The 26,289-nt window shown below is 47.7% G+C and overlaps 1 long non-coding RNA gene across 1 annotated transcript in view; it reads right to left on the reverse strand.

The window, feature by feature from the left end:
* LOC129046086 (uncharacterized) overlaps positions 1–26,289 on the reverse strand; it is a 112,051-nt gene that overhangs the window by 14,207 nt on the left and 71,555 nt on the right. The window contains exon 3 of the long non-coding RNA XR_008506814.2: positions 1,962–2,124. This is a non-coding gene — a long non-coding RNA (uncharacterized LOC129046086). The remainder of the gene's footprint in view (positions 1–1,961; positions 2,125–26,289) is intronic.

The raw sequence follows: 26,289 nt of genomic DNA on the forward strand, positions 1-26,289 counted from the left end.
ACAGCCCCCAGCCCCACGCAAGCACTGATCTACTTTCTGTCTCTGCGGATTTACCTCTTCTGGATGTTTCACAGGAGTGAAATCATGAAATGTGTGACCTTTTGTGTCTGGCTTTTTCTAGTTAGGGGAATGTTTTTGAGGTCCACCCGTGTGGGGGCACACATCAGCATTCCATTCCTTTCTATGGCTGAATAATATTCCATTGTACTTAAATTTTGAATAAGAGGCTTCTCTTTTTCACTTTGGATTGGGCTCCAAAATTATGAAGCTGATCTTAACGGGCTCTGATTGGGGTGCGGGAGCTGGCCATGCTCAGCGGCACTGCTGCCTACCTCCCCTCCCTCCCTGCACCCTCTGCCATGCAGCTGAAATATCTCTCTTGGGGGCAGCCTGACCATGCCTCTCCTTGTGTAAAATCCTCCCGTGACTGGGACTCATCCACCCCCAGCCCAGCTGTGTCTCAGCCCCTTGGCTGCAGGCTTCAGCTCTCTGAAGGGCCAGGCTCTCGTCACCCTCCACGTGTCCATCTGGGCTCCCTCTCCACCAGGAAGGCCCTCCCTCTGCTGCCCCCACTTCCTTGTCAAATTGATTTGAATACTGTAACTCCATGATTCTAAGGTCCTCATGCTCAAAAATGAGGCAAACGTGGTGGAAGGGCCGTGAGATCAGTGGTGACAAAGCTACAATTTGCCTCAAGGCTGACCTTCCAGGAAGACAGGCTGAGAAACTGATGAGTCCGTTTAAGCTTTCACACGGACACTTTTGGGGATCACAGAGCTTACTTATGAGGGAACTTATGTAACCGACGAGATATATTAGCACATTAAAGTATTCCTGCTCCAGCCCAGCTTAATGGCCAAGAAACTAATTGTCAGAAATTGGAAAGGCTCTGAAATAAATATGGCACGTCATGTCATGTAGGGAACCTGGCCAAAGACATAAGATTAAATGCAGGGATGCTGAGAGGATGCTTCCAGACATCAGCGAGCGTGTTTTGTTTTGTTTTTTTTCATGTTGGTCATTAGGTTTTCCACTTTCTCACATCCACCAGCACTGAACAGTAACCAGCACAAGTTTGATTCTATCTCCTTCCAAGGGGGGGGGGGGAGGGGGGCGGGGAACAGAGTGGAATCCCCAGGGTCCAGAGCTCATCCACCTGGCTTATCCTCTCAGCCGTCAGTGCCTCCATGGTCAGGGGCATCCGACACCAGAACCTCAACCATGAACAGGGGTGTCACAGGCCAGCCTTTGTAAGCTGGGTCCCCAGCTGTCAAGGCCAGCACCTGCCACCTCAGTCCTCTCTCTCTCCTCCCCTAGCCCTGGGTCACCACCCCCATGGTCTCATCCCGCCAGGGCAGCCCTCTCCTATCTTCAGTCTCTCCCCCTCGACAGATTTCTTCATGCCACCATTCAGACGTTCTCATCTCCCCATCCAGACAGAAGCCCCCTGCCTTGGCTCTGCCTTTCTCCAAGCCACCATGTCGTCTCACCCCTTTCCCCACCGCCAATGGTCCACATCTGCTGCTCAGCCTTCCTGTCCTCCTCTAGGACCCCCAGCCTCCAGTCTCTGGTTGTGCATCCCTCCTCCACAGAAAGATCTTTCTGAAGCATAATAGAACCCAACACCCTTCACCTAAACCTTCCAGTAGCCTTTAATCCCCAAGAGGAGGCCACATCTTAAGCTGGGCATTCAAGGACCATTTTGGCCTGGCCCTATCCCCCTCATCTCTCATCCAGCACATGCCCTGCAGCACCTGCTCCTGCCTTTCTCAGGCTCCTCACCTGTTCATTCTCCCCAAACTGTATCTCTCCCCCATTCATGCACCCCTCCCCTATTTCCTGCCTTCTACCCCTTCAAGCCTTGGCTTCCCCATCTATAAAGGGATGGGTCTGGACCAGCTAGTCCCCGAGGTTCCTCCCTCCTGGTGCTAAAAGAAAAATGCAGCACACACACCACTTACCCTTTGTTCTGAATATCTAAGTGCTTTCCACGGAACACTCCGGAACAGCCAGCGAGGATCCCAGCAGAAGCAGCAGGCATTCTCTCTCTTTCACGCTTTTTTCCCTTCGCTACATTCAGTGTATTTCACCATCTCATGAACAAAAATAACCTGGTTTGATTCCCTAAGGAAAAAAATAGGAAGCTGAGAGCCAAATTAATGTCCACTCTCAGAAAATCAAAACAAAAAGTAGAGAGGGAACAAAACAAAACAAAATGTAGGAGACATCAGACCCACAGATCGACCAGATAACTTAGCTCCCAGCAGCTGGAGAGGGGACCCAAATAGAGCCAGAGTGACTGGGGAAGTTGAGGCAGGAAGAAAGGTTTGCCCAAGTTTCACTATTGGGATCCTGCTCACAGGTATCATGAATCACATATTTTTTAAAGCAACATTGACACCTGTCAGTTCAGTTCAGTTCAGACATACAACCATTCCCTTCTTACTTAAGGGCAAGAGTTCACCTGCCAGTGGGGGGGGTCTGATCCTCAAAATGTAAAGTGTGTAAGTCTTTATGTTTGGGAAAGTGGTCAGCTTATCTTTGTCTCTTGCTTGATCCTCAAAGCAGCACTGATGTATGTCTGGCCTTCGGGGGAGGAATAAGGATAGGAAGGTGTGCCTTGGGATCACCAAGGACAGGGACCCCAGCTGTTACCTCTAGGTAGTGTGCCAGGGCTGGGCAATAAGGAAAGGGACTTTTACTTCTATCCTTTTGTCATATCTTAATTATTTGATTCTGTTTCAATCAACATATGTTGTAGCTGCCTTGGGCATTTTGTTTTCTTTTGTTTTTTAGCATACCCAGGGATGACAGAAGTTTTATTCCCCTGGTTGTTCAAGAAAACAAACCGACCCTGGAAGGCCAAATTACCTGTTGGTCATTTCTAGTGTGTTAAACTGTCATCTATTTCATGGCCTGCAAACTATGGCACACAAGCAGAATCCAGCCTACCATTTGTTTTTGTTAAGCCCACAGGCTTAGAATGCATGCATGCATCTATCTATCCATCCATCTATCTATCTCTCCATCTATCTATCTATTTATAAGTAGGCTCCACACCCAGTGTGGAGCCCAACACAGGGCTTGAACTCACGACCCTGAGATCAAGACCTGCGCCAAGATTGAGTTGGACACTCAACCAACTGAGCCACGCAGGTGTCCCACCACTTTTTATATTTTTTAATGACGTTTTTAAGTCAAAAGAAGACTAGTAACAGGTGAAAATTATCTAAAATTCAAATTTCGATGTTCACAAATAGTTTTATTGGAACACATCCACGCACATTTACTTGCATAATGCCTATGGCTGTTTTTGCACTCCCACAGAAGTCTACATGGCCTGTGAAGCCAAACGGTGCTTCACAGAGTGTCAACCCCGGCTCGAGATTCCCACATCCTGCTGTTTTAAGAATTAAAGAATTAAGATTATATTAGAAAATGAAATTTTAATCAAACATCTGTGGAACCTTGAGTATATTCTTAAGGAACACTATTTGAAAACATACTTAAGGATTTCATACAGTAATGTGGGCTTTTTAAAATCTTTTCCTCTTTAATTTTTTCACTATGGAAAATTGTAAACATATTTAACAGTACACAGAAAATATAATGAAACCCCATGTGCCTACCACCCAGATTCAAATCGATTTATGGCTGATCTGGTTTCCACTGTATCCCACCCACCTCCCCCTCCTGCATTATTTTGAAGCAAATCCCAAACAGTATATAATTTCATCTGTAAATATTATGTAGCATACACTGTTTTAAAATAAAATTTTATAACCGGGGAGACTGTGACAAGCTGCATGTAATAAGGAGTTTGCTGCTAAAGAGTTATAAGCCTGTGGGGGAGGGAGGAGGGAGACACACTTTCTAATTGATTGAGAAATGCATGTCACTACCTCATCTTCCAACCAAACTCTGGCTGGGTGACAGTCACCAGCCATGAGGATAGGGCAGCCCCTCTTTCCCCCATCTACCGTGATCAAGGGAAATAAATTGGGTAGAGCTAGGGGCAAGGAAAGGGGGCTGCTTAATGTAATTCAACACTGCGAAGGAGACGGACACACTTTCAGCATAATGAGTTTAGGGAAGCCATGTGAGGACTGGCAAAAGATGTACTGGGCAGTGGGTAATGTCTGGCTTCTCCTTCTCTTTAATAACCAGGGTCCATAGGAAGAAAGGAGAAGCAGGCTGCCATCATGCAACCAGACCTTTTCTTCCATCTTCTTCCCCTCTGCCACCTCCAGAACCCCAAAGACATCCCCCCTCCAAAATCCCTACCCACGAAAGAACTAAGAAAGAGGAGAGCCATATAGGGAGGTCAGGAATGGAGAGGAGAAACAGAGGTGTGAGCAGGAAGGTTCCCAGAGGTCAGGCCCAGCCGGTCAGTGAACCTGCATGCATGGGGACAAGTGAGCTGGATTAGGGATGTCATGCTTGACAGCTAGCTTTATATGTCAACTTGGCTTGGCCAGAGTACCCAGTTTATTCAGTCTATCACTAATCTAGATGTTGCTGTGGAGGTGTTTTGTAGATGTGGTTAACACCTACAACCAGGTGACTTTCAGTAAAGGAGATTGTCCTGATGTGAGTGGGCCTCATCTAATCAACTGAAAGGCCTTCAGAGCAAAACTGAGGTTTCTCTGGGGAAAAAGACATTCTGCCTAAAGACTGTGGCATGAGCTCCCACCTGAGTCCCCAGCCTGCTGGCCTGCAACCCAGGTCTCAGACACGCCAGCCCCCGCAATCACGTGAGCCAATTCCTTGAAATACATTTAGGTATATAAATATGTATCTGAATGTAAGGATTAAGTGTTAGCTCATTAAATCCTCACAATAGGCCCATGAGAGTAGGTACTACTGTCCCCATTTTACAGATGAAGACACTAAAGCCCAGAGAGGTTGGGGTCGCTGCGAGCTTGCCGCAAAGAGCTGATGGAGCCTGGGCGCAAAGGTGAGGGAGGCATTTGTCACTTCCTTGCAGACTTCCCTGAGATAGAGTCCAGTTCACTCCACTGGAGGCAAGAAGACACCTCCTTGGAAAGGGGGTGGACAGGAAGAAATCACCGAAAGCCAAAGCAGATTGCACTTTCTGACCCCACTGTAGCAGCATCAACAAAGCCCGGGGCAATCCCAATAAATGATCCATTTTCTCATTTACACTGTCCCTCCTGTTGTATCCTATTTACGCTGTGCTACCAGAGTTACTAATTCAATCAAAGATACCTGGATCAAGCCCTACTGAGAGACGGTGCTGAAGATGTCCCTAGAAGTGGGCAGATATTCCACGACACCCAAGGAATCTTTGTTGGAGGAACCACAACCGCGGGGCCCTGAGACGCAGTGGTCCCTCACTGTACGGTCATCCGAGCTGCTTCTCGGCTCCAGCTCCAGGCTGGGGCCCCAGCCATGCCCGTGGATGTTTCCCCCTCCTCTCCCTTGAAAACAGACTTGACTGTTTTGTGATGCAAACGCAAGCAGCCTGACAAGGTGCCGAATTGCCCTGGAACGCAGGGAGCGACCCCACGGAGAAAAGGCAGAGGAAGGATTCCTTAAGCAAGGCTAGGCCGCAGGGAGAGGCCCCGGGGAGTAGGGGGCTCTCTAAATAATGGGGACTGCCTGCTCGAGAACCTCTGGAATACATTCTAGCTTTCCAGAAACTAGAAGGGCTGGACGCCTTGGAAGAGAAGGAACTTGTTTTCTCAAGGGGAAACCTCACCCACATATGATCTTCTAGCTCATGGGAAAAGCCCAGTTTGGGGACACCAGGGGAACCCCAACACAACACAGGTCACAGCCCTCTCTCTGGCTCCAGCTTTGCCCCTAAGCTCTGCCCACCATCCATTTCAACATTGGCCTCTCTTCCATCCCACCAGGCATCCTCCTCTCTTGGACTTGACTCCAGCAGCCCCCTGGGGGAGCCCATCACAGTGACGGCAGACCGCGTCACATGGGTCTGTGAGCAGGGTGTCCCCAGGGAACCGGGAGCTCCCTGGGCTCCCAACCCAGGCCAAGCTGTGCCTGACATCCTCCTCCCCTTCCCTCTCCCCCGCTTCACCTCCCCCCCCCACCACACACACGCTCACAGGGTTTATTCTATGCCAGGCACCGCTCTAGGTGCTGGAGAAACGGGAATGAACAAGACAGACCCGGTCCAGGCCCTTCAGGCGATTCCAGTCTATTCATCCGTTCAGTCACCAAATATCGATAGAACACCCACTATGTACCAGGCACCGTTCAGGTGTTGGGGATTCAGAAGTGAACAGAACAAAAACCCCTGCCCCCGTGGAATTTGCATTCTAGGTAAGTCACCAATAAGTCTTTACACAAATTACTAATTACAAGTGTGTAGCTGCTACAGGGGAGAGTTCAGGAAGTTAAGAAAGCGTATTGACAAAAATCTAACCTGGTGGGGCACCTGGGTGGCTCAGTCGGTTAAGCAACCGACTCTTGGTTTCGGCCCAGGTCATGATCTCGGGGTCCTGGGATCCAGCAGGGCCTCGGGCTGAGCATGGAGCCTACTTGAGATTCTCTCACTCCCTCGGCCCCTCCCCCTGCCCCTCCCTGCTCACACGTGCGCACGTGTGTGCACGCACGTGCCTGTGCGTTCTCTCGCTCAAAAAGGAAAAAAAAAGTCTAATGTGGTGACCCCCTTAGGAACCACATTAACTGAGGCCTCATCGACAAAGGGGAATCAGCTAGAAGGGTGCTCCCGGTTCCCTGGGGACACCCTGCTAACAGACCCATGTGACGCAGTCTGCCGTCACTGTGATGGGCTCACCCAGGGGGCTGCTGGAGTCAAGTCCAAGAGAGGAGCATCCTCCGCAGGGATTGCAGAGATACAACAAAGGCTAATTCACAACCGAAGAAAGACCAGCGTGAGGGGGAGAAGGAGCACACAATAAAGCTGAAGGATGGCAGGCCTCAGCTACTAGAGAGGGCCTTGTGACTAGGGATCTGAGTCTACCCTGAGGGCCATAGGGAGCCACGGGAGAATTTGGAGCACGATCAGATGTTTGTTTATAAAACACGACGCCGGCAGCTGGGCAGGGGGCTCAGAGTGAAAGCAGAGAGGCAAGGTAGGGGCTACTGCAGGCAGCCAGGGAGATGGGGGAGGTTTGGGTTACAGGGAAGGCTGTGAAGGTAGAGAGGATGGACTGAAAGAAGTTGGGGAGGTAGGGTCCAGCAGAGAGAAAGCTGACTATATTCACTGCTGGGTCTGCTGTGAAAAAGTACCACAGACCAGGTAGTTCAAACCACAGAAATTCACTGTCTCAGCTCTGGAGCCTGGAAGCCGGAAATCAGGCTGGCGTGGTGTCTTCGGAGGCTGTGAGGAACGCACCTGTTCCAGATCACTCTCCCGGGCCTGTGGATGGCCGTCCTAAGTTCACATGACCTGTCTCCAAATGTCCCCTTTTGATAGGGACATTGGGCATACTGGATTAAGACCCATCCTAACGATCTCCTTTTAACTGTGTTAAAAAACAAAATTCAAACAATTCCATTTGAAGATCTAATTGGCTTTATTAAGTGCCTCAAGAACCAGGCAACATCCCACCTAGCAAGCAAAGAGATGCTCCAGGTTGTACAAAATGGAAGGTTTTTCAAGGAAGGAGAGTGGGGCAAGGAGGTTATTAGCAAAAGAAGAGAAGTGTTCCAGGCCAGGACACCATCTTTCCTTGGAGAAGGGAACCAGGGCTTTTGTCTTACAGATGACCTCACTGGTGCCCATCAGGAAATTTCAGATTGACAGCTAAAAGGTCACATTGCTAGGATTGGCTGAAATTGTGATTAAGTCTCGGTTTTCTGTCCTGGGGGGGGGCCAATGACTCCATTTGGAGCTTGTTTTTCTTTTTGAATCAGATTACTTCTCTCAAGACCCTATCCCAAATAAGGTCACATTCTGAGGTACTGGGGGGCAGGACTTCAACATGAATTTCAGTAAGTCCATTCAGCCCATAACCCTAACCAAGAACAGTCTGGTAGGGAGTGAGGAGAAGTTTTCATGGCCTTTTGTGTTTTTAGAGAGACTCAGGTTAAGGCAACTCCTCTCCTACTCCTTTCAACTGTTTAGACTTGGTCTGATTGTTTGCTCATCTGAGGCCATGCTTTATAGAGAGAGGACCACGTGATCTGAGATTCCCAGTTCCCAGTGATGACAATCCAACCCCACAGACATTCCTGCCTGACATCTCAGTCAAGGGAGTAGCTAAAGGTTTGTTCCTTAAAACCCAGTTCGCCTTTTGGTGCGTATCAAGCCAAAAGACAATGACCAAGCCAAAGATCGGGAAAAGGAAGGGTTTTACTTGCAACCAGTAAAGGAGAACACCAGGGATATTTCCCAAAGCTGTGTCTCCTTGAACAACAAAACTGGAGTTTTACGGTGGGGTGTGTCCATATTCATGAAGGGGCTCACCCAGTGGGGAATTCAGCATGGAATTGGGGCAAAAGTCATCTAAAGGGGACAGAGTCCAGGTCAGTATCATCAATTCTCTGGCTTTAGCTGGTCTGTATCGGAATGCTCAAAGGGGCTTAGATCCTGCAAAGATAACTAGAGAATGTGCAGTAGGTCAGTCTTGACTTTCGAGCAAGCACAGGGAGTTCTACCACTGACTTATTGCCGGGATATGATTAGGCTCTCCCCTGGCCTGATAGTGGCCATTTGCTCTTAAACATTCTTTTGTTCCCCTAAGATCATTATCTACTGGGGTCTATTCCTCTGCGATTTCAATATATCCCAGGAATTTCTGCAAGAAATGTGCTTTGGGCAAGTTGTGCCCATCAGGCATAGATGAGAAGATGGGCTGGGAGCTACAATGACTTTTTTTTAAATTTCTTGAAAGCTTTGTCTCTTCTTTCTCTTTCCAGGGACCCCAACTCCTTCTGCTTACAGGCTGGGAGCTAGCTACAAAGCATGGGCCAGTGAAACCTCAGTGGGGAAGGCTAAAGAAGCACAGTAGATTGTCCATTTTCCTGTCAGTTTCCAAAAATGTCTTGTTTATCTACAAGTCTGATTGTCTCCTCTCAGAGGTCCCCAAATCTGCTTTTGGCGATTCTGTGGCAGGACCCCAGGCCTGCATTTTTATCATGTGCCCCAGGGGACTCAGGTCTCTAATAGATGTGAAAACTGGCCCCTTCTTCCACTGAGCCTGAAGATAAACATGTACTCAGGGCTCTGTGGAACCCAGTGGTTTTGATCTGTGGGGGACTGGCACAATTCCTAGCCCTTGATTATCCCACTAAATTGTCTCAAGACGGATTCTAATTTCCATTTCTATTCCTGCCTCTCAGCTCTGATTACTTCAGCAAGAGCCTTTCAATTGCCCCATTCTTTTCTTTCGTAAAGAACAGCCTCTGACTTCAATTTAAAAAAAAAAAAAAAAAAAAAGAATATATATCAGCTATTTCCCATGTTCTGGAAGCTTTGTGCTTCCTACCTCGGGGAAGGGTTTAGGAAAAGATTTTATTTCTCCTCCTTTTGATTCCTTTAAGTCAACAGAGACAGCCTTCCATCACATTGATTGAACCATTTTAATGTAGTTAGAGATGGCCACTGGTGAGTTACTCAGCTACCAATTTGGATTGGCCCCATGGCTGACCCTGGCGGTTCCCTGACCGTGGACCTCCACACACCAAAGGCTGCTTAGGGCAAGCCCAGCCATTCCCTTCCTATGGCTGCAGGTACAGGCAAGGCCAGTGAGCAGGGCAAACCAGAAGTCCCAAGGAGTTCATATCCCCAGAAGCAGCCCTCAACCAATTGGCAGACCAGGGATTGGTGGATAAATGCTCCATCTTTTCTGTTTCTCTACTGGGATAACTCCAGGGTGTTTTCTACACTGGATCCCAGAGTCCCCCAACTGAAATGAGCTCCAGCGGCTCACAGTGGTAACCTGCTTGAGGACACAGCCCTTAGTGACTTCCTTCCCTTCCCTGTCTCACTGCCTTCGTTCTTTACCAAGGGTTTCCTGGGCTCACCTCCCAAGGAGATGACTTGCCCTCAAATCTTTGTCTCAGCCTCTCGCCAGAAGGAACACAAAGCAAGATGGGCACCACCCTAAACTGTTCTTCCTGTGCTAGATCACCGCTCTTCCTCAAGAACTCAAATCCAAGACTGCACTCTGTTTTGAATTTTATTACAGGATATTTAAGGTGCAACATCATAGACCATAGCAGGTCTTTTCTGGCCGTGCTGAATTCAATCCTGTAATTCAATCTGTGTGTTCCTCTGAGACTTTGGACCAAATGGTGCTTGAAGCTCAAATAAATTGTCAGCACCTGCAAACCCATTTCAACCAACAAAGTCCAAAACAGAGTATCTGGAGATGGGCTTGTAAAGTGGTACATTCATTAGGAAAACAGTCTGGCAGGTCCCGCAAAGGTTAAACAAAGTTACCATATGAGCCAGCAGTTCCAGCCCAAGGTCTATACCCAAGAGAATGGAAAAGATGTGTCCATATAAAACAAATGTTCATGGCACCAATATTCACAATAGCCAAAAAGTAGAAACAACCCAAACACCCATCAACTGAGGTGATGAACAGATAACATACGGTCTATCCGTACGATGGGATGAATGCTAGTCATCCAAAAAGGAGTGAAGTACTGATTCATGTTATAACGTGGCTAAACCTTGAAAACATGATGCTGAGTGAAAGCAGCCAGTCACAAAAGGCCACATATCCTCTGATTCCTTTTATATGAAATGTCCAGAATAAGCAGACTCACCGAGACAGAAAGTGCATTAGTGGTTACCAAGGATGTATGAGAAGCAACTGCTAACAGGTACGGGGTTTCTTTGAGAGATGATAAAAATGTTCTAAAATTAGACAGTAGTGATGGTTGCACAACAACTCTGAAAATGCCAGAAACCACTGAATTGTTTTACAAGGTGAATTTTCATTTTGTGTGAATTATAATTAATAGAGTGATTATTTATTTAAGATGGAGTGTGTGCGTGTGTGTGTGTGTGTGTGCTTCTGAAGTCCCCAGGGAACCAGGACTTCTACATTTTTCAACTTTCTAATTCTCCTGAAATATCTTTTCAAAACCATGTTACAACTTCAAAAGAACACGAAACTAAGTCTGACTGTGAGTCTTGGGGTTGGCAAAGCTAAGTTCCAAGCAGAGGCTGGACCTATGAGCACCAGCGGGCACAGCAGAAAGGACAAAGGGCAGACACCTGCTGCTTCTGAGACCTCAGCAGGTGGTGCCTGATACAGGGTTTCAAAACATTAAATGAGATACCTCTATATGAAACTACGTCTCAGCCAGGCAGAAATGAGTCTTCCTAAAGCAACATTTGTGGGAGGAAGGTTGCTTACCCATTTGCTCATTCAAGGCATCTGAACCTTGACCACGGGGGACCAGCTGGCTCAGATGTCCCTCTGTAACAGAGCTGGAGGGACTCTTTAACCCAGGCAGGGATTCCTAAGGTCACAAGATAATTCATTCAGAAGGACCAAGGTCATTCCCTAGGGTGAGGGCAGAACACAGTTCAGCATGTAATTAATTTCAACATCATGATGTTTAACCAACTATGAGTCTGTAAAATCATCCCCATTTCATAGAAGAGAAATAGAATCTTAGAGAAATCAAATGAGTGACTCCAGGTCACTCAAGTAGAACCTGGTATTGCTGGGGTTAGAACCCACATCTCCAGCCATACGCCATGTGCACAGGCAGAAGTCAGGCAGGGCTTGTGTGGGATCAGCCTAAGGAATTCAAGGAAGCGAAGATGGGGGAAAAAGTCAGGGCCACATGCAGAGCTGCTTCCTCCACCAGTGAGGGAGTGAGCATGGCCATCTGAGATGACCCTTGGCGGGAAGCCTAGAATGACCGAACATTCAGATTGGGGCCAAAGAGCCAGGCAGTTTCCCACAGAATGCACACAATAGTCCTGCTCTGTGGTGATCATAAGTGTGTGCAGATGAGGAATGACTTGACTCACCAAGGCATACACCTAGTGCCTTGGGGGTGCGGGGGGCAGAATTCAAACCCAGGCCTATATGACTCCAAGTCCTATGCTCTTTGCCCCTTGGTACCTATTTGGTAAACAACTTAAAAAATTTTGTTGAACTTAGATGGGACTTAGTTAGAAGGACTTAGAAAGGACTGTAATATGGCCCCAAATGTAGCAGTTGCTTTTCAACCTGCAACTTCTCTGTTCTTAGCTATAAAGTGGAAATAAAACCCATGCCATTGAGCTACTATAAGGAGTAATGAGTTGACTGATATAAAGCACCTAATAGGTGCTTGGCACATAGTAGGTAGCCTAAATGTTGACCCCTTTTCCTCCATAGGAAGGTTAGTGGTCTACTGGGTATTTACCCCAAAGATACAAAAGTAGGGATCCAAAAGGGTACGTGCACCCCAATGTTTATAGCAGCAATGTCCACAATAGCCAAACTGTGGAAAGAGCCAAGATGTCCATCGACAGATGAATGGATAAAGAAGATGTGGTGTATATATATACAATGGAATATTATGCAGCCATCAAAAGGAATGAGATCTTGCCATTTGCAACGACATGGATGGAACCGGAGGGTATTATGTTGAGCGAAATAAGTCAAACAGAGAAAGACATGTATCATGATCTCACTGATATGAGGAATTCTTAATCTCAGGAAACAAACTGAGGGTTGCTGGAGTGGGGGGTGGGGTGGGAGGGATGGGGTGACTGGGTGATAGACACTGGGGAGGGTATGTGCTCTGGTAAGCGCTGTGAATTGTGCAAGACTGCTGAATCTCAGATCTGTACCTCTGAAACAAATAATGCAATATATGTTAAGAAAAAAAAAAAGAAGAAGAAGAAGGTAGCGGGAGGGGAAGAATGAAGCGGGGGAAATCAGAGGGGTAGACGAACCATGAGAGACGATGGACTCTGAAAAACAAACTGAGGGTTCTAGAGGGGAGGGGGGTGGGAGGATGGGTTAGCCTGGTGGTGGGTATTGAGGAGGGCACATTCTGCATGGAGCACTGGGTGTTATGCACAAACAATGAATCATGGAACACTTCATCTAAAACTAATGATGTAATGTATGGGGATTAACATAAGAATAAAAAAAAAAAAAGGAAGGTTAGTGGTCTGAGGTCAACAGCCTGCCCTCAGTATAAACAAAAAGACAGAGGCACAGTTGTAGCACCCAGAAATTACAAGACAGGATGGGCAGGGCCTTGGGGAACATTCAATCCTATCCAACAGATGACAGCTTAAGAAACTGAGACTCAGAGAGAGGCGACAACTTGCCCGTGGTAGTCACCAAGATAGCTTGGTCAATTGGAGAAAGAGCTATTCCATATTCCCCAGTTTTTTCCCTCAACTATGGGGAGCAAAACTAATTTCTCCTCTAGTAATCCTTGGCAACACTTAATAAAAACACTTGTCTGGCATAAATGCTAAAATTGCCTAAATATGGCTAACTCTTGGATAATGCTGGTTAATCCTGGCTAATGTTTGATTCTCTAAAGCATCTTTTCCCATCAATAAACTTTTTTGTGGGAAACTCTCATTTGCCTTGTGTTTCTTATGGAAATGTGATTTGTACATACATCCTTTCTGCATAAATATTTAGCTCATCATTGTGCTGCACAAATTCCCTGCAAATTAGGTGGAAATCAGTCTCAGCTGACAGAAGCATCTATACTAATCCAGGGGAAAATCATTATTATTTAGAACTTATTAAGCCCCGACAGTAAGTACTGGATGGGCCTAGGAACTTCAATAAATATTGAATGCAAATGTAAGCCAAATGCTTGAGCTGAGATTGTTCTTGTAATTTCTACCTACCAGGCAACAGCAAAGGTTGAGGAAAGAAAATGGGTTGTGGCTTGGCTCTGTTAATTGCAAGCTATTTCAGCAAGAGCAAATCACTAAGTACCTGCTCATCTGTAAAACGGGTCCAACCATCCCTGTCTCAGGGTTTTTTATTATAAAGACTAAAGGAGATCATATGCATCAAGTACCCTGCATGAGGCCTGGCACATAGCAGATGTTCAATAAATGCTCATTTCTAACAAACTAATGAACCCCAAGTGGGTAAGATATGGAATAGCTCACAAGTTGCTTACAGTTGTAGCCCACCCCTGTGCTACAAACATAATTGCTCCAATCTGAACTATTTGAAGGTTACAGTTAATTCCACCAACATGTTATAAAACTAAGTAGAGGACTAGTTTCTAGAAAGCTTGGAATATTTATACAAATTGCATTCTTGGATTTGTAGCAATGCTGTCCCTGTCCTGTCCATATCCCTCGGATGTTTCGTTGTGCCCCAGTGACTTATACCTGTCAGTGTCTATATCTCTGTGCCCGAGGGCTCTGGTTCCAGCATGTGGAGGCCAGATGTGCCAGAGAATGGACACGCCCAGGAGCTGCCCTGAGCTAATGACTACAGGAGGTGTATAAAAACCCCAGGTCCCTCACCTCACTGTGAGGTATGTGTTTCCCCACATCAACCATCACAATTGCTGGCTCAATAACACTGTATTGACTTTCCTTCCCTGTTTCACTTCCCCACCTGTGTGACCTCCACTTCCCAACGAATGTTTCTTCACTTGAATCTTGTCTTACAGTCTAGGATCACTTGAATCTTGTCTTACAGTCTAGGAGAACTCTGAAGGAGTTTAAGGTATGCCACCCCAAAATATGCCACTCTGGCATATGGATGGCTTTGAGCACTTCCTATGGGACTTAGGAGAAAGCTCCTAACTCCTTGCTTGAGCCCTTCAGGGCCCTGTATGATCTGGCTCCCCCTTTGCTCCACTGTTCCTTTTCTCACTATTTCCCCTGACAGATCGAATCCCAAAAGGTCTCTTCTTGACCAATAATTTTTGAACAATTTTGGGGTCAGTTTTCTGCTTTTATTTTTCCATGAAGAACAGGTATAAACACAGCCAACAATTCATTAACGCAGTGAAAACAGATTTTATTCAGTACCCAGAGACAGGAGGGGAAAGTGCTAAGTTGTATTCTGATTTGTGCAGAGGTGACTGGGCATTATAAAGGGAGAATGAGAAAAGAAGGAGAAGGAATGGTTGTGAAAAATTACAAAAAGTGGGAAAGGAATGTTGGTCCACGTGAAACCCACCTGAGTTTGCTAACTGGTGCCTACCAAAGTCGGGCTCCTGCCCTCCCACACAGGCTGGGAGATGGGGGCCCTATCTTCAGGGGTTGGCTGGAACAAACAGCAAATTCATTTGGCAGCCTTGACTCTTCTCAGGCAGCCACTTTAAGGGGTCTAGAGTCATCCTAGGGATGTGGCCTTCAGTTGTTAGAAATTATGTTAATGTTTATTCAAATCTTTACAGGCCAAGAAAAGGATTCAAAGGAGTTTGGTTGGACCTTGGTCAAGGAGAGGAGAGAATCTTTGTCAGTGACATTGAATGTCCATCTGTGCCAGTTCCCCATCCCCATGCCAACTGTCCACACCCACCCCAACTCCTACCCATCATCTTCCCAGGCCCTAGTCCAAAGCCTTCTCCATCAGGAGGAAGTCTTTGCTCCTCCAGGCTTCACTGGGACACCTGCAATGATGACTATGAGATTAAGGACAGTTCTGTTTATCCTTTTTAGCAATCCATAGATTCTTTAGAATAAGAAATCTCCCCCACCTCCTGCAAGGCCTGGTGCACAACCCAACACACAGTAGATACTCAATGAATGTTTGTTGAGTCAATTAATGAAGCCCTCCAGTCTCAATCACAAATACATGGGATGCTTCCTTCAAACCACCACCCCTCCCCCAGGGACCTGCGGTTGATTGGACAATTACTCCAGTGCTAGAACAAATCACCCTCAGGCGCTCGATAAAACTATTCAATGAAGGTGGCTGACAAAGGAGCTGATTGCGCTGCTTTGACCCTGAAAGTAATTACATGCACCAGCATCCATCTGCCAGTGGGGTGGCCTGCAAGGGGGTCCTCACCTCCACGCAGCTCTGTCTTCTAAATAAACTCAAAAGACCACACATTGTCCTTCCCCAGGATCACCGTCACTTGTTAGAAATCAAAGAGAGGGGGGCGCCTGGGTGGCTCAGTCGTTAAGCGTCTGCCTTCGGCTCAGGTCATGGTCCCAGGGTCCTGGGATCGAGCCCCACATTGGGCTCCCTGCTCGTTGGGAAGCCTGCTTCTCCCTGTCCCACTCCCTCTGCTTGTGTTCCTGCTCTCTCTGTCAAATAAATAGATAAAATCTTAAAAAAAAAAAAAAAAAGAAATCAAACAGAGGGCAAGTAAGAGGTGCAATCTGCAATGCAACCATCTCCCCAGGCCCCAGCCGTGCGCCTCTCCATCACCTCCATCTCAGATTCCAAACGCCGTGAACCCCCTCCCCTCTGAGAAGTCAGCAGGCCAGCCCTGATCAAATGACTGCTCTGCCCTCAGCCCATCACTATCACTATCACTTCCACATGCCAGGCACGCCAAAAAGCTGGAAGTCAGCCTCGATGCTTGTCTCTCTTCACCTACCCATCCATCATCCACTCGTCCCACGAGCACCTGTTGCTCCTAATAGGTGAAACCTATTAGTGCTGGGTTTACACTAATGAACAAGACAGGCCTGGCCCCAGCCTTCATGGAGCTCACAGTCCAGAGAAGGAAATGGAAATTAACCAAATAGACACACAAATGTTCAAGTTAGATTTAAATTAAACACATCTATTATTTGCTGGGTTCTTTGTCAGGTCCTATAGGGGAGGAAGGTAGCAGGGGGTGGGAGGTTATTGACCAAGATACCTCATTGTTACCCTCAGCTTGACTATACTCTAGACAGTCTCTTCCTGACTATAGGCCCCTGACCTCTCTTTTCTTAAAGTGTTTACTTTAGAAAATTTGCAACTGTAAGTTCTTTCTCTGCCCCTTTGGGATATAAATTTTCTCCCAGCCTCTTGCCAGTTTTACAAACCTGCTATGTCTTTCTCAAGGACCTGGGTGCCATCCTCAGAAATGGAATCATTAAGAAAGATAACAGCCCTGTCTCCCAGTCTCTGTGGGAGGGAGCCTAACCTTGACAAGCACCAATGAGCAAACACAAATAAACCATTGCCCTCCACTACTTTTCCATTAGCTTAAAAACCCTCCTGCCTTTTGTTTCGGTAGACTTGAGGTCAGTCTCCCTCCCCTACTGCAATAGTCTTAAATAAGGTCTTCCTTATCTCTTTAACTCCATCCAGTGCAATGTTTCTTTGGCATCACAAAGAAATGAATAAAACACGGATCCTGCCCCCAAAGAATTTAAGGTCTGATTAGGAAAAGAAGTCAAAACTTTCAAAATTGTGGCAAATTCTATGAAAGAAAACCAGAGGAAGCCATGAGAGGTTGTAACAAGGGAAACGAATTCAGCTAAGAAGGGGAATCAAGGAAGAATTCGCCGAGAAGTGATATTTAAGCCAGGACACATGTTCTAGGCAGAGGGGCTAGTACACATCAAGGCCTTTAGATTAAACAGTTCAGCTGCAGATATATGGAGCCCCTGTCCCCATCGAGTGCTGTTGTATTTGCACAAGTGTGTCTTCTTTAGCTTACCAAAGCACAGCTCTGACCGTGGGCTCCACGAATCCCCAGTACCACCTGAAGGGAGCCCATAGCTCTTCACTTCCCCAGCCTTAGGGCCAGACTGGGCTTGCCCTGTGTCCTGTTACCCCTCCAACCACATGGACAGAAAGTGTGTCAGAGAAACACAAGCTTCTCGGAGGTGACAGAGGAGGGAGCTTCTTGCGGATGCACCCTGAAGACTACCCAGGAAGTGTGAATGCACAGCAGTGACATGATTGAGGTTAATTCACACAACTGAAATACCAATAGGAGGAAAAACTTCTTTCCTGGTGGACCAAAACTCCAGTGATTTCACCTTATTCTGTGACATAGGACCTTAAGCACCAGCAAACACAAGATCAGTCACTGCTGAGCATATTTCTGGGGCAATAGACGTGCCTCGTGCATGGCTGTGCCCTCGACTTCACTAGCCCCGCAGCACCTTCCCTCCTCCCAGCTCCCACTGCTCCTCCCACTCTTCTGATGAGGAAGGAACAGAAAGGTTTCCTTTCCCTTGGGATACAGCTAGGGTCTTGATGTTATTGCATTTGGACACCCATGAACGCCTGACTTCTGCCTCTCCGCAGGACTCCTCGGGAGCCCTCCTCAGAGACGTCACCAAACAGGACACACCATGTTCTGCTGTGATGAGCTGGGCCCGTGCCCAGTCCACACAGCACAGAACTCCAAGGACGTGAGGCTGGGGCCCAGAGCTCAGGCAACTCTGCCTCCCTTAAAAAGCTCCAGGAGCAGCGGGCTGACCGGGAGGGCAGACTGGCCTGGAAGCATCTCCTCAGGAAGGAAGGAGTGACTTACATGCACAACCCATGTGACCTCCTGCACAGGGCCCAGTGATCCAGTCACTGTCGTGAACTATCACCTATCAGATGGTCAGCTCCTCCTCCTCCCTGGGGTTAATGAGAGCATCTCTCCATCACCTCTGATCCTTCTTTTCCAGCTCTCTCATCCTCCTGACCCTGAGCACAGGATTGTCTTGGTCAGACCTTCTTCCTGGGTCATGCTCTCCACCCCAGGGCCAAAGCCCTTGTCTCTTCATCCCCAAACACCCTCCTTTCTTCACCTCTAGGCCCAGTGCCTGCTTATGTCTCTGAGCTCTGGGTAAGGGCCCAAGCACTCAGCTCCTTCTCTGTCCAGGAGCTTCCTACCTAAAGCCAGGCCTGCAGGCCAGCAAGTGTCTTGGCAGAGACTCTTGCTTCTGTGATGAGCTCTATCTGCATCCCATCAAGGGCGATAAGTTACTGTGGAGATGGGAGCAGGGCTTTTTTCTTTAATCCAATTAAGCCACATGCTGACTGTAATACTTTCTCCACTATCTAAGGCAGCAGGTACCTTTACAATTACTTCCCCTCTGCAGCAGCTGCACGCCAGCCACCGGCCAGGAGTCTCTGTGAGATAGAGATGAGGCTGTGGAATCACAAGGGCCATGTGATGGGGGAGGGGACCGGCCAGGGAGGCGGAGCACTGATCAGTGAGCACCTGAGATGAAGATCGGCCAGGAGTGTGCAGCACAAGGTGGCCCAGGGCAAACCACATCTGGGGGCCAGCTGAGATGTGATTTTGTAACCCCTGGAAGCTGGGAGTGTGAACTTAACCGGAAAAAAGGGATCTTTCTCAATATATTTATGCATCTTGAGATGAGATTATCCTGGGTTACCCCAGGGGGACCTAAATCCAATGACAAGTGTCCTTTTAAGAGACACACAGAGAGGAAAGGAAAAGGCCATGTGGAGTCAGAGGCAGAAGCTGGAAGGATGCAGCCATGGGCCAAGGAACACCGACAGCCACCAGAAGCTGGGAGAGTCAAGGAAGGATTCTCCCCTGGAACCTTCAGAGGGAGCAGGGCCCTGTGGGACCTCGATTTCAGACTTCTGGCCTCGAGAACTATGAAAGAAGAAATTTTTGTATTTTAAGCTACCCAGTGTGTGATCATTTGTTCCAGCTACCACAGGACACTGATACATCTACCAACACCCACCCCTTCTTGGTTAAGTGTTACTCCTGGGGTCAGCTCCCCAGCATTTCCAGTCTGCACCATCAGGAGCTGAGTGCCTCCTGCAGCCAGAGAAAGCCCTCGGGCAGAGAGACCCCTGTGCTTGCAGTGGGAGGCCATCCTGCTAGCAGGAATTGCCCACTGAAACGGCAGGTGACTTCTCTGGTACAGAGGGGTTGGGGGAAGGGAGGGAGGGCACTGACAGCCCCCGCACACAGTGGCTGGATTTGGATCAGGGCCACCTTCTGGTCCACCTAACTCTGTTCTCCAAGGGGACCCCCATCAGGAAGCACGCTCCTCCTTAGAATCAGACCCAAAGGTGGGAAAAGAAACTCACATTAGGATGTGCCAACTGTGTGCACGCATACACGTCCCCTCACACACATCCTTCCAATGCCCCTGGGACATATGGAGGGCAGAATAATGGCCCCCAAAGATGTCTGGTCCTAATCACCAGAATCCCCATGAATATGTGACCTCACATGGCAAGAGGGACTTTGCAGATGTGACTATGTTGAAGGTCATGAGAAGGAAGACTGTCCTGGATTGTCCAGACGGGCCCAGTGCAATCACAGGGTCCTTACAAGGGAAAGAGGGAGGCAGGTGGGTCAAGGGGTCAGAATCAGAAAGAGAAATGAAGACGGTATCTTGCTGGCTTTGAAGGTACAGGAAGGGGCTGGAGCCAAGCCTGCAGGCAGCGTCTAGCAGCTGGAAAAGGCCAGAGGTAAAGGTCTCCCCTACGACCTCCTCACAACTTGGTTTTAGCCCAGTGAGACCCATTTCAGACTTCTGGCCTCCAAACGTGCAAGGTCATAAATTTGCATTGTTTTAAGCCACTGAATTTATGGTAATTTACACGGCACAGGACACTAATACATTTTACAGACGCAAAGAAACCTTGAGATGAGCCCCCGGGCTGTGAGGAACAGGCTGGAGCTATTATCAGAGGCTCCCCCGGACTTGGCAGGACACCCTTTCTGAGATGCTGCTCGCCGCTGTGTCTCAGCGTCTAGCAGAGTCCTCGGTGCACAGTGGGACGCCGTCATCGTTTGCCTCGTTTGAGTGAATTGTGTTGCATTGCTCTGTACACTTCATCATGCCTAACAGTGTTCTGCACAGACTAGTTATTTAAAAATACTTGTCAAATGGTTAAATGCTTGGTCAATCGATAGGTTTTCAATTGAGTGAAACAAAACTGTTGCTCCTCGTGGTACACTCCTTTGCTTTCTCTGCTTCCTTCCCCCACCCCGAGTCAAGACACCAGCCTCTGAGCCCATTGCCTGAGAGAGGACACAGGACATCCTGCCGGGTGCGCAGGGACACAGACCCCCGCCTCATCTGGGTCTCCACAAGCCGGGCCCTTGGGGACAGAAACAACATGTTTGAGAGGGGCCTGGCCCAAATGTCCTTCTCCTCCCCACCAGCCATGAAGATAACTTCCCCTGGGATTGAGAGAGGGAGGACCGGTCAGATCCAGCAGGAAAAGGGTCCTGCACCCCAGGGAAGCAGCAGGAGCCTAGGAAAGGAAGGTTAGGGGTAAGACCAAGCAGGCACCCTAGGAGCCTAGAGTGCTGGGCATCCCACATGTGATGTGGTATCTAAGACAGAACAAGGCAGACTTTGGGGAACACGCTGAGTGCTGTTGTGATTGTCATCAGAGCTGGGGGCCAGGCCAAACCCCAGGGGCAGGGGTTCCCTGAAGGGCAGAGGCATCTCCAGCATGATCCCAGAGCAGGAAATGAGGGGGTCTTAGACTAGGCCACCAAAGGCAGTTCTCTCCTGCTAAGGCCAAGGAAGCAATCTGGCTGGGATTCCAAGCCATAAGGACACCTAGAGGGGCCAGCTGCTGGGGGCTGAGCTGACCCTGCCCGGCAAGGGGCCAGCCACAAGCTCCTAGCTGTCTCTAAGGTGGCACTTGGGTCTGTGGGTTGCAGGAGCACCTGCTTCTCAAGGTAACCTCAGCCCCATGTCCTCAGCCAAGGGAGTGAGGGGGAGGGGGCCCCAGGAGGGAAGGAGGGGGATTAGCGGTCATCAGCCACAAGCACATCTGTGCCCCCAGAGCAGGCTTCTCATGAGGGTCCCTGGCAGCAGTGTGGCCACAGGGCCGGGGGTCCTGCCATATACCTCCCCACACACACAGGATGGCAGCAGACGAGAAGAGGAGCCTTCTGAAAAAATGGAGGGACACTTTAGAGGGGCTTTATTACCAGCCTGAGGCCAGAAGGGGCTGACACCAGAATGATTTCATTGTCTGCGGGAAGGGCAATTTTCACAGCACTGGAGAGAGGTTTTCCGGTTACATCTGTGATAAACCATCTCATGGGGAAGAAACAAACTGAGAGTGACTTTGAATGTAAGAATAAGGAATGTTTTCAACTTTTGTATCATTAGCAGAACTGGACCAACTCAAAACACAAACCAAGATAAGTGCTGTGAATTGGCAAGACTGTTGAATCTCAGATCTGTACCTCTGAAACAAATAATGCAATATATGTTAAGAAAAAAAAGAAGAAGAAGAAGAAGAAGGTAGCGGGAGGGGAAGAATGAAGCGGGGGAAATCCGAGGGGTAGACGAACCATGAGAGACAATGGACTCTGAAAAACAAACTGAGGGTTCTAGAGGGGAGGGGGGTGGGAGGATGGGTTAGCCTGGTGGTGGGTATTGAGGAGGGCACATTCTGCATGGAGCACTGGGTGTTATGCACAAACAATGAATCATGGAACACTACATCTAAAACTAATGATGTAATGTATGGGGGTTAACATAAGAATAAAAAAAATTTAAAAAAAACCACAAACCAGGAAATATAAGCCCTCCCTCCCCGGGCCAATCTGTGTATTAAATGAGATACTGTGTACAAGGGACCCCCCGCCCAGAGCCTAGTATACAGTCAGTATAAGTACATAGGAGAGGATCATTTTTTAATACACTCCCTCCACTCTACGGCAAAAATATTTCTGGTAATAATCATGGAATAACCACTAATCATCTTTACTTCCATGACTCATCCTTTAGTTTTAAAATCACTAACAATTGTCAACTTACATATAAAGTAAAAATTTTGATGTTACAATTCATCAAATTGTATATGTCAATACAATTCAATACAATATAAATTCAATAAATTTCAATTTATTAAATTTATAAAATTCAATAAAATATTTACTGTAGGAATTAAAATTTGCACTTGCCAAGCAAAAATTTTCCTGCTCACAGGGCACACCCCATTTCATCATTCTAAATCTTAAACATGAATAAAAGCTCCTGGTGGTCCTACAGAATGATAGAATCAAAGTCAGAAGAACCCTTCATCATTTAATTACTGGGCTATGACTACAGATATTAAGCCAACTGTTTAAATGCAGGAATATGCATACCGCAAGCATCAGAGACCCGAACTGAGCCCAAAGCAAACTTGGATGATTCTGGGTCATTGGAACTTACCTTCAAAATGGACACATGGAGCTCAGCCCATGTAAGTAGAGGGATGACTATAACAGGGACTTGTTTGAATTGGCATCCCTGTGAAACACAATGTTTAGGAAAGGGTAATTGAAATATGCTAATTTGAAACTTACATGTACATTATTAAAACCCAACCGTGAGCACAGCCATTGAGAGAGTAGATCAACTGAATATTCCAAGGTGAAGGAGAGTTTCACCATCAACATGGCTTAGAATCCATTATAGTTGTTACATTCACTACAGAGAATGCTCCCTGTTACTGCCTGTATCCAGGGCAGCACAAACCTCCTCATCCACTATTGGTGACTGGAGCCCCTTCCATTCTTTGGGGGATTTCCTACTTCAAAAAGTGAAAATAGATCACATTTATGGAGTGTTTGCCATTGTTCTAAGAGTTTGACATGTATCAACTCACTAACTATAAACTGTCGTTACTCCCATTTTACAGATGACAACACTGATGTGCTCAGACACTGAGATATGGCACGTGGAAGTGCTTTGTATGCTGTAAGTGCTATACAAATATGACTAGGGTTGGCAGTCATAATAGTGAAGATTTCATGCATTTGGTCATGACAGTGGACCAGAAATATCAGGGAGAAAAAGGAAGGTAGATGTTTCATGAGGCTGTTAACAACCTGGACAAAATTCCACAGCCAGATTGAACAGTGCCAACATTCTGTTACCAAAAGGGAGCCTGTGAAGACAGCAAACAGTGGGGCCATGTTTCCCAATGCCAAGCAGCCAGCTGCCAGAGAAGCAGTTCAGCTCACAATCGGGGCAACTGTGAAGCTGCAGAGAAATGGCCTCAGTGTTCCCCAGGCCCCCGAAAGTCCACACCCCACAGCAGGTTGCACAGGGATTGTTGGCTCTGTAGTGTAGCCAGAGGAGGGAACAGTGAGCAGCAAGCGACCACAAAGCCGTCCATAGAGATGCCAAACACAACCCTCGGGCTAAGTACAAGGTGATCTAGAAAATCCATGAACCTCTCAATAGAGGCAGAGGAACAGAATAAAGCTGTTCTTTACAAAAGCACATTCTGTGCACACATAGGGTGGGGCCTGGATTCTTCCATCTTGTCCCTTCTTGGCTTTCATTCATTTAATGCCTGGCCCCTACAGCCCCTCTTTTCTGCCCACTAGTGAGTACTATGTAGAAGGCAGTTACCTAGCAGGACTGGGGTGCAGAGAGAGGCAGCCACAGTGAGGACCAGAGCTAGAGGCTCCGGACTACCCACAGCTGACCCTGGGAGCAGCTAGACAATCCTGGGGGCAGGGGACACTGATCCTGGAAGGTCCCACAGACCATCCTTCCATCCAGCGCTAGAGTGGTGCTGAAGCCTCTGCTTGCATGTCTCCGAGGACAGGGCACTCACTGCTGCTCAAGACAGCCCATGGACACCTCAGATGGTGAGAAAAGGCAAACTATTGCCCAAGTGCCCCATGCTGCCCCCTGCCTCCATATGCAAGCCACATCTGTGGCTGGGAAGGTCTTTCCAAGAATGTCCTTGCTGAAGCAGCATGTCACCCACCACAACCCATCCCCCCCAAGTCAAAATGAATCCTCCTTCTTCCACATGGTCCAGCCTTTGTTCTCAGCACAGAAAACTGCCTGTCTGCATTCCAGCCTGTTTTATAGATATCTGCCTCCTCCATTTGACTATGAGGTCCTTGAAAGCAGAAACTGAGTTTTTCCCTTAACTCCTGACCCAAATAGATGCTTAAAAATCCTTTTGTTAAAAAATGCAATTCTTGGGGTGCCTGGGTGGCTCAGTCGTTAAGCGGCTGCCTTCGGTTCGGGTCGTGATCCCAGAGTCCTGGGATCAAGTCCCACATCGGGCTCCCTGCTCAGCAGGAAGCCTGCTGCTTCTCCCACTCCCCCTGCTGTGTTCCTGCTCTCGCTGTCTCTGTCTCTGTCAAATAAATAAATAAAATCTTTAAAAAAAAAAAATGCAATTCTTTAACAACAATCACCAAGTTCCCTTGGCTTACTTGTGCTTGCTCACTCTCTCTCTCCCTCTCTCACCTTCTCTCTCAGCCATGTGAAGAAGCCAGAAAGAGGGCCTTCACTTCTGTGCTGGACACGCCCCTCCGAGGGCATCAGTCACCTCTCCCCTGCCACACTCTCATCCTAATGCCATTTCCAGTTTCCCTCCACCCCCAGAGAAGGGGAGCTCAAAGCCATGGTTTTGGGATCTCAAGTCAGCTTTCTAATCTAATCCTCTGTTCCCTGGTTCTCAAACCTGACCATGCACCAGAATCCTCTGGGGGGCGGAGGGGTCTTCCTGTGCAAGTCTTATCACTTCAAAACCTCAAATACCATGGATTAGATGAGTCCTGCCCACTTTGTGATAACCCTCTTAAAGACAGCCACCTCAGGGAAGACCAGAGAGAGAAAGAGACTCATTGAAACTCAAATCCAAGTTGGCAGCAGAGCTAGATAAGAATCTAAGCCTCCTGATCTCAGCTCAGACCTCGTCCTACCCTGCCAGGACTCCCTCCAACCAAAAGGGAACCACTGGCAAATGAAAACCGCACAGGTAGACCATTTTTCTCCCATGGAGCTAGCAACAATAAAAAATTCTGACAATATCAAGCGTTGGAGAGGATGTGGAGAAAATTGTACTCCCCTATACTGTTGCTGGGAATGTAAATCATTAGGGCGACTTTGGAGAGCAACTGGCAATACCTAGTAAAATGGAAAGTGCGCGTACTATACAACATAATGATTCCATGGCTCATGACATGCCCCAAAGAAGCGCGGACACGTGTGGAGAATGAGACCCAGGGCACGGGTGCTTATTGTAGCATTTTGTTTGTTAAGGTGAAAAATTGGAAACAATCTAAATATGCAGCAAGGTGAAAATGAGAAACAAAACATGGCCTATAGAATACCTTGCAGCACTACTGGGTATTTACCCCAAAGATACAAAAGTAGGGATCCGAAGGGGTACGTGCACCCCGATGTTTATAGCAGCAATGTCCACAATAGCCAAACTGTGGAAAGAGCCAAGATGTCCATCGACAGATGAATGGATAAAGAAGATGTGGTATATATATACAATGGAATATTATGCAGCCATCAAAAGGAATGAGATCTTGCCATTTGCAACGACGTGGATGGAACTGGAGGGTATTATGTTGAGTGAAATAAGTCAAACAGAGAAAGACATGTATCATATGATCTCACTGATATGAGGAATTCTTAATCGCAGGAAACAAACTGAGTGTTGTTGGAGTGGGGGTTGGGGTGGGAGGGATGGGGGGACTGGGTGATAGACACTG

The sequence above is a fragment of the Mirounga angustirostris genome, unplaced genomic scaffold (genome assembly GCF_029215605.1).
Source record: "Mirounga angustirostris isolate CCGP_5_RB_7025 unplaced genomic scaffold, mMirAng1.0.hap1 SCAF_10, whole genome shotgun sequence".
Classification (NCBI taxonomy): domain Eukaryota; kingdom Metazoa; phylum Chordata; class Mammalia; order Carnivora; family Phocidae; genus Mirounga; species Mirounga angustirostris.